The 15829-nt window shown below is 39.3% G+C and overlaps 1 protein-coding gene across 3 annotated transcripts in view; it reads left to right on the forward strand.

Annotated features, from left to right (window-relative positions):
- C3H4orf33 (chromosome 3 C4orf33 homolog) overlaps positions 1-15829 on the forward strand; it is a 46273-nt gene that overhangs the window by 28823 nt on the left and 1621 nt on the right. For 2 of the 3 annotated variants that reach the window (XR_008502352.2, XR_008502353.2), the window contains exon 6: positions 11482-11839. The exons of the other annotated variant lie outside the window; for it this stretch is intronic. The gene's annotated coding sequence lies outside the window, so the exon portion shown is untranslated. The remainder of the gene's footprint in view (positions 1-11481; positions 11840-15829) is intronic. 3 annotated transcript variants of the gene reach the window in all.

A 15829-nucleotide genomic window follows, 5' to 3' on the forward strand; every position in this document is an offset into this window, starting at 1 on the left:
CATGGAAGGAATAGTGAAAAGAGTTACCCCTGAAGCTAAGATGACACATGTATGAGGAATATAGGAAGCCAGAAATCATGAATCTATGAAAAGTGAGGGGTGTCTGTGCATATTTTATTTTATTTCATAATAAATAACCAGTAATTAACATATTCTTTTCCATACAATGGGATCCACGAGTAAATTTTTGTCTGATATTTATAAATCTAATATGTAATATAAAGGAGAAATAGAAAATGCTGTCAAATGACATTTCACTTTACTACTTATTTGAATTACAATGAAATAATATATAGCTACATCACTGGCTCCTGAGAGAGCTTTGGGTGTTCTGTAAATTTTTTACTTTGCACTCTTGAAAAATTCGCAGAGAATGCAAGGTTTAGTAAAAATTTATTTTCTTTTGGCAGCCTATCACCTGTAATTTCCGTTAAACAGCATTTCTGACTCAATAGTACACTGAAAACCCATGTTGGTAATAATACCCTAAAGCACTGCAGTACCTAGAGTATATATTTTGAAGAGATAGCTTTGCTGAAATAGAAAACCAAACTGTAAATTGAAGTCTGAGCATTCAGAGAAATAAAAATTATGCTAAATACAAATATATGTTTTTGAATTAGTTTTTTGAAAAATGGCAAAAAGATAATATTACTTAGTGATATTATTAATATCATTAATATCACTAAATATAATTAGTATGCTTTGGTATACACAGCAGAAACACCAAATGTCTCATACTCCGACAATAGACTGGGCTTTCCTTTTAGCTGCCTGACCTTGTGCAAGTTGCCTCATTGAAATATCTAATACTTACTGAATACTTATTATTTTTTCAGAAACTATATTAAGAACTTTACCCTTACTTTTTACAGCAATCTCAAAGAAAGTCAGATACTCTTGGAATGCTTATTTTTAAAGTTAATGAAACTAAGACCTACAGAGTTAAGTATCTTGCCCAAGATCATACAGTTAAAAAGTAGCAGATTTGAACCCAGGGAATTTGATTCTCAAGAGAAGGCACTTATTTACTATGCTGCTGCCTTTCTTAGTCTTCATTACTCATCTACAAAATAAAGCTATTGAGAGTGATGTCAGCAAGATGGCTGACTAGAGACACCTGGCATTCATTCCCACCACAATAAAGGACAAAGGCAATGAATAAACAGCTAAGATTTTGACTACAGTGTTGAAGGGAGAGTGCTGGAGTGCGATGGAGGAGTAGTGATTGGAAGTCTAGGAGGGTAAGGTGGAGGTACCTGTTGTCTGCAGCTTCATCTTCTCTGCCTGGATCAGATATACCTGGAGTCAGGAGAGACTTCACATGTGGGGAAAGGATAAGCAGGAGATTCCCACTGTCCCCCAGCCCCACTGCCACCACAAACACCTATAGTCCTTAAACAGAAGAATCCCATAGTTGCTGTAAGCCCCGAGTCCATCTTGGAGAGCTGCAGGGAATTTATGCAGCTGTGTTGCACTGGATTAGGAGTACAAGGTGTATACTCCCCACCCCTACTCACCCACTGTGAGCCAAAATGCTGCAGCATGGTGCCATCTTGAGACCTGAGCCATCTCTGGAGTGTATCCTGCTCTGAGGTCAGTAGCCACTGTGCTTTTCCAGCACTGGGGCTCCATCTTCATTGTGCCTAACCCACATGGGTGATTGAACCTCACAACCCAGCTGTGGGGAGTCTGGGCTCAGGACTGGCTGTGACTCTGGTCTTGCATGGCAGAGAAACCAACCCCCACCCATGCTTAAGGCAGGAGGAACAGTGCTCCAGTCCTTCCCAGGATGAACCTGCCCTCGAGCCAGCCAAACTGCTGCATGCCTTCTTCCAAGTGGGAGAGGTCTCTGAGCATCCGAGCAGCTGATACACCCAGTGGAGTTGGCTATGTGCCCACACTCAGAATCTGAGAAACAGCCCTGCACCCTCACATCCTCCCCTAACTCCACCACAAACACACCCCTGGGCCTTCCCACTGGCCCTGTGCTCCCAATAAGGACCTGAAAAATAGGTGGTCTCATCCCTAGGCTAGCCAAGCAGCCAAGAGCCTATGTCCCAGACCTGAGAAACAGCCCCATGGGCTGTCCCCAGTGGACATGCCCCTGAGCCAACCAAGCAGCCACTTGTCTGTGCTTCTGGCCAGTGTAACAGCCCTATGGGTTCAGCCATAGCAAGACAGACGCCAAGGTGGCTGACCCACTGTGTCCATACATGTACCCCTGACCAGAGAAACAGGGTGGTGAGCCCAATCCCAGCAAAGGCACACCACTGTCACCACAAATTCTCTCAGCTTAGGCCACTGAGAAACTCGCAAACACCACTAGTGTGGATTTCAGTTAAAGAAACTATCTGGAGGCTACACTACTGCATCCACCTAAAATGAAGACCAACACACCCCACCCAACTGACACTCTAAGACCCATTAATACAAATTGCTCTTTTTCTATGAAACCTACCCCATAAAATTGAAGAAGTGACTTTTCTACCAGATGTGTAGAAATCAACATAGGGACATATCAACTATGAAAAAGCAAGGAAATATGTCACCTCCAAAGGAAAACAATAATTCTCCAGGAACAGACTCCAATCGTAAGAAAATATATGAAATGCCAGAAAAAGAATTCAAAATAATAATCTTAAGTAAACTCAGTGAGATACAAGAGAATACAGACAGATAATTCAACAAAATCAGGAAAACAATTTATAATTTGAATTAGAAATTCAACAAAGAGATATCATTAAAAACTATGCAGAAATCCTAGAGCTGAATATTCAATGAATGCAATAAAAAAGAAATACAATCAAGAGCTTCACCAGCAGACTAGAACAAGCAGAAGAAATAATTTCTGAACTTGAAGACAGATCTTTTGAAATAACACAGGCACATCCAAAAAAAAAAAAAAGAAAGAAAGAAAGAAAGAAAAAGAAAGGAAAAAAAGAACAAAAGAAAGAAAAACATATTTGAAAGGATGGAGAAAGCCTACAGAATGTATAGAATACCACATTAGGTGAACAAATATTCATATTATAGGCACTCGAGAAGGAGAAGAGTATGAAAATGGCGAGAAAAACATATTTAATAAAATAATACAAGATAAAACTATTAAACCAAGATCTCTTCCTCCCTGATTCTATAAATAAAAACAGCATAGAAGAGAAAAGAGGTTCATAAGCCCTTCACTTTTATGTGGTAGTACATAATATGGAAGATGAGTATTCAAGCCACTCCTTATTAATAAGCCACTCACTAAGGGAGCCACATTTTTTCCCCTAAGCCCTTCTAGAGTGCTATTTGTTTCAGCAGTGTAACACATGAAAATCATTATTGTAGTGTGGACTAGTGGCTAATCTGAATGCAACTCTCTTAACATTTATTATTGTTAGGGAATGTATCATATTGTTCTGGAATATTAGAAAGAAAGAAATCCCAGGCCTCATCTGTACTAAATGCTTTTACTAGCTTGTTTTTTATCAAAGATCAAAAGACAAGCTTCAGAAGACGTGGAACCTTTGGCAAGCAAAACTTCATACCCTTAAATAACTTGCAATAACTATAATAACCTTTTATCTTTATATATGAGAAATATGATGGATTTAGTAAAAATTTATTCTGAATGGTCATCTCATAGTCCACTTGTGCAGAAAATCTAAAGATTGTAAATGAATCTGTTTTCCTTTCATTATATTACACTCTTTGCAACAGTGACAAGTCACCCTTCTTTTTCTTGAGAAGATTATCTTCTTTCAAAAACAATAGAGTAATTTATCAGTGACTTTTCAAAATCCAGGTTACCAACCTATTAGTGAGTGGATTATAGAATCTTTTAGTAGATTGTATCTAACAGAGAAGTAAATAGAAAATATCAGAATGCATCACATGTATTAAGTGTATATATTGTTTTAATAATTTTTTTATCTAATCACAAAAGTTCAAAATCCATTAATTTATGCTGTTTATAGAAAACAAGCTTTAAACACTTGAGTGTTCACAGTATTATCTTTTGGGTAACTTGTTATATCCAAAAGATCCTCAATAATTAGTGACTAGAGAAGATTTGGAGGTGTAGCTCACACCCAAATGTGTCTCTGATGTATCTTAAAAACTAAGGAGAGTAACAATCTTCAATTTAGTTTGATTTATAAATTGAGAATAAAACAAATAATGTAGATAGGTAGGTGGATACATTGAGATAGATAGATAGACAGAGATAGATGACTTACATATAGAGATACTAAGATTTTAAAATTTTTCATTGGAAGTGACCCCTTTTCACAGTATGTAGCTCTGTTCCTCATCTGTAAGTTAAGATGCTTTGGATTACAAGTATGACATGTGACAGTGTTTGATCTAGAGAATGACAGTCTCATTGTGTCTCTGGCTCTATCTATATATGATTTTCTTGCTTTGCTGTTTTATTTATTATTTATTTTAAATTTTACTTTAAGTTCTGGGATACATGTGCTAAAAGTGCAGGTTTGTTACATAGGTATACATGTGCCATGGTGGCTTGCTGCACCTATCAACCTGTCACCTAGGTTTTAAGCTCTGCATGCATTAGGTGTTTGTCCTAAAGCTCTCCCTCCCCTTTTCCCTCACCGCCTAACATGCCTCGGTATCTGATGTTCCCCTCCCTGTGTCCATGTGTTCTCATTGTTCAGCTCCCACTTATGAGTGAGAACATGCGGTGTGTGGTTTTCTGTTATTGTGATAGTTTGCTGAGGATGATGGTTTCCAGCTTCATCTATGTCCCTGCAAAGGACACAAGCTCATACTTTTTTATGGCTGCATGGTATTCCATGGTGTATATGTGCTACATTTTCTTTATCCAGTCTATCATTGATGGGCATTTGGGTTGGTTCCAAGTCTTTGTTATCATATATAGTGCTGCAATAAAAATACATGTGTATATGTCTTTAGAGTAGAATGATTTACAATTCTTTGGGTGTATAGTAAAGGAATTGCTGGGTCAAATGTATTTCTAGTTCTAGATCCTTGAGGAATTGCCACACTTTCTTCCATAATGGTTGAACTAATTTACACTCCCAGAAACAATGTAAAATTGTTCCTAGTGAGCCAAGATCGCACCACTGCACTCCAGCCTGGGCGACAGAGCAAGACTCCGTCTTAAAGAAAAAAAAAAAGTGTTCCTATTTCTCCACATCCTCTCCAGCATATGTTGTTTCCTGGCTTTTTAATGATCGCCATTCTAACTGGCATGAGATGGTATTTCATTGTGGTTTTGATTTGCATTTCTCTAATGACCAGTGATGATGAGCTTTTTTTCATATGTTGTTGGCTGCATAAATGTCTTCTTTTGAGAAGTGTCTGTTCACATCCTTTGCCCACTTTTTAATAGGGCTTTGCTTTTCTCTTGTAAATTTGTTTAAGTTTCTTGTCAATTCTGGATATTAGCCGTTTGTCAGGTGGATAGATTGCAAAAATTTTCTCCCATTCTGTAGGTTGCCTGTTCACTCTGATCATAGTTTATTTTGCTGTGCAGAAGCTCATTAGTTTAATTAGACCCCATTTGTCAATTTTGGCATTTGTTGCCATTACTTTTGGTGTTTAGTCATGAAGTCTTTGCCCATGTCTACGTCCTGAATGGTATTGCCTAGGTTTTCTTCTAGGGTTTTTATGGTTTTAGGTTTTATGTTTAAGTCTTTAATCCATCTTGAGTTAATTTTTGTGTAAGATGTAAGGAAGGGGTCCAGTTTCAGGTTACTGCATATGGCTAGCCGGTTTTCCCAACACTATTTATTAAATAGGGAATCCTTTCCCCCTTGCTTGTTTTTGTCAGGTTTGTCAAAGATCAGATGGTTGTAGATGTCCACACATCTGAGGCCTCTGTTCTGTTCCATTGGTCTATAGATCTGTTTTAGTACCAGTACCATGCTGTTTTGGTTACTGTGGCCTTGTAGTATAGTTTGAAGTCAGCTAGCATGATGCCTCCAGCTTTGTTCTTTTTGCTTAGGATTTTCTTCGCTATGCAGGCTCTTTTTGGTTCCATATGAAATTTAAAGTATTTTTTTCTAATTCTGTGAAGAAAGTCAATGGTAGCTTGATGGGGATAGCATTGACTCTATAAATTACTTTGGGCAGTATGGCCATTTTCACGATATTGATTCTTCCTGTCCATGAGAATGAAATGTTTTTCTATTTGTTTGTGCCCTCTCTTGCTTCTTTGAGCAGTGGTTTGTAGTTCCCCCGAAGAGGCCTTTCACATTGGTTGTAAGTTGTATTCCTAGGTATTTTATTCTCTTTGTAGCAATTGTGAATGGGAGTTTACTCATGATTTGGCTCTCTGTTTTTCTATTATTGGTGAATAGGAATGCTTGTGATTTTTGCACATTAATTTTGTATCCTGAGACTTTGCTGAAGTTGCTCATCAGCTTGAGGAGATTTTGGGCTGAGACGATGGGGTTTTCTAAATATATAATCATGTCATCTCCAAACAGAGACAATTTGACTTCCTCTCTTCCTATTTGAATACCCTTTCTTTCTCTTGCCTGATTGCCCTGGCCAGAACTTCCAATACTATGTTGAATAGGAGTGGTGAGAGAGGGCATCCTTGTCTTGTGCTGGTTTTCTTTTTTTTTTTTTTTTGAGGTGGAGTCTTGCTCTGTCACCCAGGCTGGAGTGCAGTGGCACGATCTTGGCTCACTGTAACCTCCGCCCCCCCCAGGTTCAAGCAATTCTCCTGCCTCAGCCTCCCAAGTAGCTGGGATTACAGGCACGCTGTAATTTTTGTACTTTTTAGTAGAGACGGGGTTTCACCATCTTGGGCATGCTAGTCTTGAACTCCTGACCTCATGATCCACCCTCCTCGGCCTCCCAAAGTGCTGGGATTACAGGCGTGAGCCACTGCGTCCAGCCGTCTTGTGCTGGTTTTCAAAGCGAATGCTTCCAGCTTTTGCCCATTCAATATGATATTAGATGTGGGTTTGTCATAAATAGCTCTTATAATTTTGAGATACGTTCCATCAACACCTAGTTTATTGAGAGTTTTTAGCATGAAGGTTTTTGAATTTTATCAAAGGCCTTTTCTGCATCTATTATCTATTGAGATAATCATGTGGTTTTTGTCATTGTTTCTTTTTATGTAATGGATTACGTTTATTGATTTGCATATGTTGAACCAGCCTTGCATCAAGCTGACTTGATTGTGGTGGATAAACTTTTTGATGTGCTGCCGGATTTGGTTTGCCAGTATTTTATTGAGGATTTTCTCATTGATGTTCATCAAAGATATTGCCTGAAATTTTCTTTTTTTGTTGTGTCTCTGCCAGGTTTTGGTATCAGGATGATGCTGGCCTCATAAAATGAGTTAGGGAAGAGTCCCTCTTTTTCTATTGTTTGGAATAGTTTCAGAAGGAATGGTACCAGCTCCTCTTTGTACCTCTGGTAGAATTTAGCTGTGAGTTCATCTGGTCTTGGAGTTTTTTTGGTTTGTAGGCTGTTAATTACTGCCTCAATTTCAGAACCTGTTATTGATCTATTCAGGGATTTGACTTCTTCCTGGTTTATTCTTGGGAGGGTGTATGTGTCCAGGAATTTATTCATTTCTTCTAGATTTTCTAGTTTATTTGCTTAGAGGTGTTTATGGTATTCTCCGATGTTAGTTTGTATTTCTGTGGGATCGGTGATGATGTCCCCTTTATCATTTTTTATTGTGTCTATTTGATTCTTCTCTTTTCTTGTCTCTATTTCCTTCACTTCTGCTCTGATCTTAGTTATTTCTTGTCTTCTGCTAGCCTTTGAATTTGTTTGCTCTAGCTTCTCTAGTTCTTTTATTTATTTATTTATTTTCTTTTATTATTATTATTATTATTATACTTTAGGTTTTATGGTACATGTGCGCAATGTGCAGGTAAGTTACATATGTATACATGTGCCATGCTAGTGCACTGCACCCACCAACTCGTCATCTAGCATTAGGTATATCTCTCAATGCTATCCCTCCCCCCTCCCCCCACCCCACAACAGTCCCCGAAGTGTGATGTTCCCCTTCCTGTGTCCATGTGTTCTCATTGTTCAATTCCCACCTATGAGTGAGAATATGTGGTGTTTGGTTTTTTGTTCTTGCGATAGTTTACTGAGAATGATGATTTCCAATTTCATCCATGTCCCTACAAAGGACATGAACTCATCATTTTTTATGGCTGCATAGTATTCCATGGTGTATATGTGCCACATTTTCTTAATCCAGTCTATCATTGTTGGACATTTGGGTTGGTTCCAAGTCTTTGCTATTGTGAATAATGCCGCAATAAACATACGTGTGCATGTGTCTTTATAGCAGCATGATTTATAGTCCTTTGGGTATATACCCAGTAATGGGATGGCTGGGTCGAATGGAATTTCTAGTTCTAGATCCCTGAGGAATCGCCACACTGACTTCCACAAGGGTTGAACTAGTTTACAATCCCACCAACAGTGTAAAAGTGTTCCTATTTCTCCACATCCTCTCCAGCACCTGTTGTTTCCTGACTTTTTAATGATTGCCATTCTAACTGGTGTGAGATGGTATCTCATTGTGGTTTTGATTTGCATTTCTCTGATGGCCAGTGATGGTGAGCATTTTTTCATGTGTTTTTTGGCTGCATAAATGTCTTCTTTTGAGAATTGTCTCTTCATGTCCTTTGCCCACTTTTTGATGGGGTTGTTTGTTTTTTTCTTGTAAATTTGTTTGAGTTCATTGTAGATTCTGGATATTAGCCCTTTGTCAGATGAGTAGGTTGCGAAAATTTTCTCCCATTTTGTAGGTTGCCTGCTCACTCTGATGGTAGTTTCTTTTGCTGTGCAGAAGCTCTTGAGTTTAATTAGATCCCATTTGTCAATTTTGGCTTTTGTTGCCATTGCTTTTGGTGTTTTAGACATGAAGTCCTTGCCCATGCCTATGTCCTGAATAGAGTGTCGATTTTAGATCTTTCCTGCTTTCTCTTGTGGGCATTTAGTGCTATAAATTTCCCTCTAAACACTGCTTTAGTTGTGTCCCAGAGATTCTGGTACATTGTGTCTTCATTCTCATTAGTTTCAAAGAACTTATTCTGCCTTCATTTCGTTATTTATCCAGTAGTCATTCAGGAGCAGGTTGTTCAGTTTCCATGTAATTGTGTGGTTTTGAGTGAGTTTCTTAATCCTGAGTTCTAATTTGATTGCACTGTGGTCTGAGAGACTGTTTGCTATGATTTCTGTTCTTTTGCATTTGCTGAGGAGTGTTTTACTCCAATTATGCGGTCTATTTTAGAATAAGTGCAATGTGGTGCTGAGAAGAATATATATTCTGTTGATTTGGGATGGAGAGTTCTGTAGACATCTATTAAGTCTGCTTGGTCCAGAACTGAGTTCAAATCCTGATTTTCCTTGTTAATTTTCTGTCTTGTTGATCTGTCTAATTGACAGTGGGGTGTTAAAGTCTCCCACTATTACTGTGTGAGAGTGTAAGTCTCTTTGTAGGTCTCTAAGAACTTGCTTTATGAATCTGGGTGCTCCTGTATTGGGTGCATATATATTTAGGATAGTTAGCTCTCCTTGTTGAATTGATCCCTTTACCATTATGTAATGCCCTTTTTTGTCTCCTTTGATCTTTGTTGGTTTGAAGTCTGTTTTATCAGAGACTAGGATTGCAATCCCTGCTTTGTTTTCCTTTCCATTTGCTTGGTAAATTTTGAGCCTATGCGTGTCTTTGCATGTGAGATGGGTCTCCTGAATACAGCACGCCAGTGGGTCTTGACTCTATCCAATTTGCTAGTCTGTGTCTTTTAATTGGAGCATTTAGCCCATTTACCTTTAAGGTAAATATTCTTATGTGTGAATTTGATCCTGTCATCACGATGCTAGCTTGTTATTTTACCCGTTAGTTGATGCGGTTTCTTCATAGTGTCGATGGTCTTTACAGTTTGGTAGGTTTTTGCAGTGGCTGGTACTGGTATTTCCCTTGCATATTTAGTGCTTCCTTCAGGAGCTCTTGTAAGGCAGGCCTGGTGGTCACAAAATCTTTCAGCATTTGCTTGTCTATAAAAGATTTTTTTTTGTCCTTCCCTTATAAAGCTTAGTTTGGCTGGATATGAAATTCTGGGTTGAACACTCTTTACTTAAGTATGTTGACTATTGGTCCCCACTCTTTTCTGGCTTGTAGGGATTCTGCAGAGAGATCTGCTGTTAGTCTGATGGGCTTCCCTTTGTGGGTAACCTGACCTTTCTCTCTGGTTGTCCTTAACATTTTTTCCTTCACTTCAACCTTGGCAGTGATGATTATGTATCTTGGGGTTGCTTTTCTCAAGGAGTATCTTTGTGGTTTTCTCTGTATTTCCTGAATTTGAATGTTGGCCTGTCTTACTAGGTTGGGGAAGTTCTCCAAGATAATGTTCTGAAGAGTGTTTTCCAACTTGGTTCCATTCTCCCCGTTACTTTCAGGTACACCAATCAAACGTAGGTTTGGTCTTTTCACATAGTCCCATATTTCTTGGAGGGTTTGTTTGTTCCTTTTCATTCTTTGTTCTGTACTATTTTCTTCACGCTTTATTTCATTAAGTTGATATTCAATCTCTGATAGCCTTTCTTCTGCTCGATCAATTTGGTTATTGTCACTTGTGTATGCTTCACGAAGTTCTTGTGCTGTGTTTTTTAGCTCCATCAGGTCATTTATGTTCTTCTCTAAAGTGATTATTCTAGTTAGCAATCCCTCTAACTTCTTTTCAAGGTTCTTAGCTTCCTTGCATTGGGTTAGAACACGTTCCTTTAGCTCAGAGGAGTTTGTTATTACCCACCTTCTGAACCCTACTTCTGTCAATTCATCAAACTCATTCTCTGTCCAGTTTTGTTCCCTTGCTGGTGAGGAGTTGTGATCCTTTGGAGGAGAAGAGACGTTCTGGTTTTTGGAATTTTCAGCCTTTTTGTGCTGGTTTTTCATCTGTATGGATTTATCTACCTTTGGTCTTTGATGTTGGTGACCTTGAGATGGGGTTTCTGTGTGGATGTCCTTTTTGTTGATGTTGATGTTATTCCTTTCTGTTTGTTAGTTTTCCTTCTAACAGTCAGGCCCCTCTGCTGTAGGTCTGTTGGAGTTTGCTGGTGGTCCACTCTAGACTCTGTTTGTCTGGGTATCACCAGCAGAGGCTGCAGAACAGCCAAGATTGCTGCCTGTTCTTTCCTCTGGAAGCTTTTTCCCAGAGGGGCACCTGCCAGATGCCAGCTGTAGCTCTCTTGTTTGAGGTTTCTGTCAACCCCTGCTGGGAGATGTCTCCCTGTCAGGAGGCATGGGGGTTAGGGACCCACTTGAGAAGGCAGTCTTTCCCTTAGCAGAGCTCGAGCGCTGTGCTGGGAGACCCGCTGTTCTCTTCAGAGCCAGTAGGCAGGAATGTTTAAGTCTGTTGAAGCTGCTCCCACAAGGGCCCCTTCCTCCAGGTGCTCTGTCCCAGGGAGATGGGAGTTTTATCTATAAGTTCCTGACTGGGGCTTCTGCCTTTCTTTCAGAGATGCCCTACCCAGAAAGGAGGAATCTACAGAGGCAGTCTGGCTACAGCAGCTTTGCGAAGCTGCGATGAGCTCTGTCCAGTTTGAACATCCCAGTGGCTTTGTTTACACTGGGAGGAGAAAACCGCCTATTCAAGCCTCAGTAATGGCGCACTCCCTCTCCCTCCACCAAGCTTGAGCATCCCAGATCGACTTCAGACTGCTGTGCTGGCAGTGAGAATTTCAAGCCAGTGGATCTTAGCTTGCTGGGCTCCGTGGGAGTGGGATCCGCTGAGCTAGACCACTTGGTTCCCTGGCTTCAGCCTCCTTTCCAGAGGAGTGAATGGTTCCTTCTCGCTGTGTTCCAGGTGTTGCTGAGGTATGAAAACAAATTCCTGTGGCTAGCTCAGTGTCTGCCTAAACGGCTGCCCAGTTTTGTGCTTGAAACCCAGGGCCCTGGTGGTGTAGGCACCCAAGGGAATCTTTTGGTCTGTGGGTTGTGAAGACCGTGGGAAAGCATCGTGTCTGGGCTGGAACGCACTGTTCTTCATGGCACAGTCCCTCACAGCTTCCCTTGGCTAGGGGAGGGAGTTCCCCAACCCCTTGTCCTTCCTAGTGAGGTGATGCCCCACCCTGCTTCTGCTTGCCCTCTGTGGGCTGCACCCACTGTCTAACCAGTCCCAATGAGATGAGCCGGGTACCTCAGTTGGAAATGCAGAAATCACCCGCCTTCTGCGTGGATCTTGCTGGGAGCTGCAGACTAGAGCTGTTCTTATTCGGCCATCTTGCCTAAAATATTTTTAAATTGCCTTATATTTTTTGTGTTCTTGAGAGTACTTCAGATATATTTTGCATGTTGAAGGTGTTTAATAATGATGAGGTGGGTTCAGTAGAGTGAATGACACTGAGTTGGTATTATAACTTGAAAGCAGTTGTGTGCACATTATGATAATTCCTTTTTTTATTCCTCTTTAACTATAGAGAATTAAGTTTCATATTTTGGATAGCACATATTTTATCCAGATATGAAAATATGCCTCTGTTAGGTAAATATGTTTTTACCAAGTTTTCAAAAATCACATCATAGCCTAACTCTAACCCAGACTTACACGGGGATAGGAAAATTGATTGAGTGCTTTGGAATGACTTTTTTCTGTCATTCTTTAGGTTTACAGTGTCATATCAAATACGATGTCATATCAAATATTCTTGTAGAAATTCATGATCGCTTCTTTTTTTTTAGGGACTAAAAGTTTTTAGGGATCACTTCATCTTCCTTTTTTTGTTGTTCTTTAACAGATGTTTTAATTTACTCATCTGTTTTATTTGGTTTTTTAAATAATCTTAAGCTCTTCAGTTTAGATTTTCTAAAAACTCCCCCCAAACCAGACACAAATATGAATATTAATTGTAATTATTTATTGGCTAGCAAAAGACTTGAAAACAATCTTGAAAATTGCTTATAAAAATCACATGCCTATTTACAAAGTTAAGCTATGATGAAGAAATATTTACCAAAAAGAGCACTCTTAAATTTATTTTAAAACAGCATCAAATAAATGTTAGATATATTTTATGCAAGATAATGTACTACAAATGCTTGGTATAGACTAGGTACTGTGTAAACAATAATATTTTATATCTATTGAGCACTTACTATTGCCAAGTACTTTATATGCATTTTCTCACTTAATTTTTTGGAACAACCTTATAAGGTGAGTATTTTCATTATTCCTATTTTATAAATGAGGAAACTGAGACTCAGAGAAGTTATGTGACTTGCCAAAGTTCAGAGAGCTGATAAATGACAGCTGAGACTCTAGCACAGGAAGCTGTACTAGAGTTCATTCTCATGACTATTACTTATAACATCTTCCCTCCTTCCTTGATTGTCCAAAAATTATAAATAAAATATTATATATGATGTTTACAATTTGTCTGAAATTTACTTCTTGGGAACTATGTTCACTGTGAAAAAAAATTTTAAATACCAAGGTCTCTAGTTTTTGTAAAACTTCATTATAATACATAAGAGGGACCCACACATTTCAACTGCCTAAAATGTGGGGACACATGATTGTGAAGTAAATGAGATATCCAGTAAGTACCTGGCTAGGTTTCACCACACGTGCCAACAGCCCTACTGGGCCACCAGATTCTGTCCCCATCCTGGCTCTTTCTGGCACCATATGGTAACAGTTTGTGTCAATTTAATTATTGGGGCTAGGCTTTTGGGTCTTGTGGCTGCTGGCATATCTAAACAGTGTCAGTGGCTCCAACAATTGCCCAGTTAGTTGGCATCCTTTCATGGGCTTGATCCAGAAAGATTGGCCACAAGAATCCTGGAGACATGGAAACCACCTCCTGTCACTGTTTTCCCAGATGGAGTCATCCCATGATCCTTTCTTCTATCTTTCACCCTCTCCTCTATAACATTGTCCCCCTCTCTTCCATAGAAGAAGATAAAGAACCTTTGCCTTAGAACTCTTAACCCCAAAATCAATTTTGAGTATAGTAGATGATCTGTTTGTTTCTATCCTCTCCCTAGTCACCTTTCCCTCTAAAATGGGAACGGACTAAGGCTTTACAAGCTTCAATGTAAAAATAAAACTTAAAAAAATTTAAAAACTTAAATGAGAAAATATGGTGAAACATCTTTGTGATATTGGGCAGAGGAAAAGATTCTCTAATTAAGACCCCAAAGTTCTGATCAGAATGAAAAATATTATTAGATTTGACTACAGTGGAATAGCAGCTCTATGTTCAGGGGAAGGAGCGATAGACAAACTGGAAAGAAAGAGGTTAGATTGAGAGAACTCACACAACAATTGGAAGCAGTAAGCAATATACAGACTTCCTACAAAACAGCTGTGAAAACCAACAGGAAAACTAGCAAATGAAATGAACAGGCACTTTATAGATAGGGAAACTGAAGAGACAAATAAGCATATGAAAAATGTTCTAACTCACAAATAACCATTCTGTCCTATAAATAAAATATATTCCTGTTAGGGAATAAAGTATAACATCAAATAATGTTAAATGCCGGTGAGAATGTGGAGCAATAGGACTTTAATATATGGCTGGTGAAATTGTGATCCAGCCCAGCTCCTCTGGCCAGCAAATTGTCACACCTGTTCAGGATACATATTTTCCCCTGACCCAGAACTCCCACTACTGAGTACAGCACCCCAGGTGTCACCACCGAGCCACAGAAGACAGGAGCCAAGATCTTAATCACACTGTGCTTTCTTGTAGGGAAGCCTTGGGCCAACTTAGGGTTCTTCAATAGTGGGATTAATGAATGAAATTGAGTCTGTAGAGAATACAGAAGAAACAATAATAGCCAATATTCACACAGTGCTTATGATGCATTCTAACGCATACATGTATTCATTAATAACAGCCATTTATTATTAATGTTCCCATGTTACAGGTCAAGACACAAGAGGTGTAGAGAAATCAGAATAGCCTGGCTCAGAGCAGGGGAGCCAGGTCGGCACTCTGCCCCCAATAGTCTGTGTTCCAACCACTGAAGGAATTGCAAGGGGATGGAATGTGATGAGAAGCAATCCCCAAACAGCAATTTCCATCATGTTCATATAATAGCAAGGGATGAGGAGCCCTATCAGATATCCAGCAAGATGAGACATTCAGTGTGATGAGGCATCCAGGGTAGAGGGTTCTTGCTAAAAGTGAATTTTACAAGGAAATACAGATGGACTTAGGAAAAGGTTTAAGAGCCTGACTAAAGTTTGGTTAAGTGAAGAATCATTATCACATCACTATCTGTCTGTCTATCTATCTACCCATTTCTCTCTCTGTTGATCTGTCATCTACTTATCATCTATCTGTCTAATCAAAGCTGCAGAAATTTCATTGATTCCGTATTGAGTAACCTTATAGGGATCACAGAAAAAAATAACATTTCTTTATTCTTTTTCATTTCTCCCTAATCTCTCTAAGTTCCACTAATCAGAACCTCAAACCTTAATGACATTGATGTCAACTTCCTGGTATAAAATAAGGCATAAAATAAAATTTCCATGTCTTTTGTTGTTGCCCTAATGTTCCATCTTTCATGTATTTCTTTTCTTTTTTTTTTTTTTTTTTGAGACAGAGTTTCACTCTCATTGCCCAGGCTGGAGTGAAAGGTGTGATCTCGGCTCACCGCAACCTCCGCCTCCCGGGTTAAAGTGATTCTCCTGCCTCAGCCTCCTGAATAGCTGGGATTACAGGCATGTGCCACCACGCCCGGCTAATTTTGTATTTTTAGTAGAGACAGGGTTTCTCCATGTTGGTCAGGGTGGTCTCGAACTCCCAACCTCAGGTGATCTGCCCGCCTCGGCCTCCAAAAGTGCTGGGATTA

This window comes from Pongo pygmaeus, chromosome 3, assembly GCF_028885625.2.
Source record: "Pongo pygmaeus isolate AG05252 chromosome 3, NHGRI_mPonPyg2-v2.0_pri, whole genome shotgun sequence".
Lineage (NCBI taxonomy): Eukaryota > Metazoa > Chordata > Mammalia > Primates > Hominidae > Pongo > Pongo pygmaeus.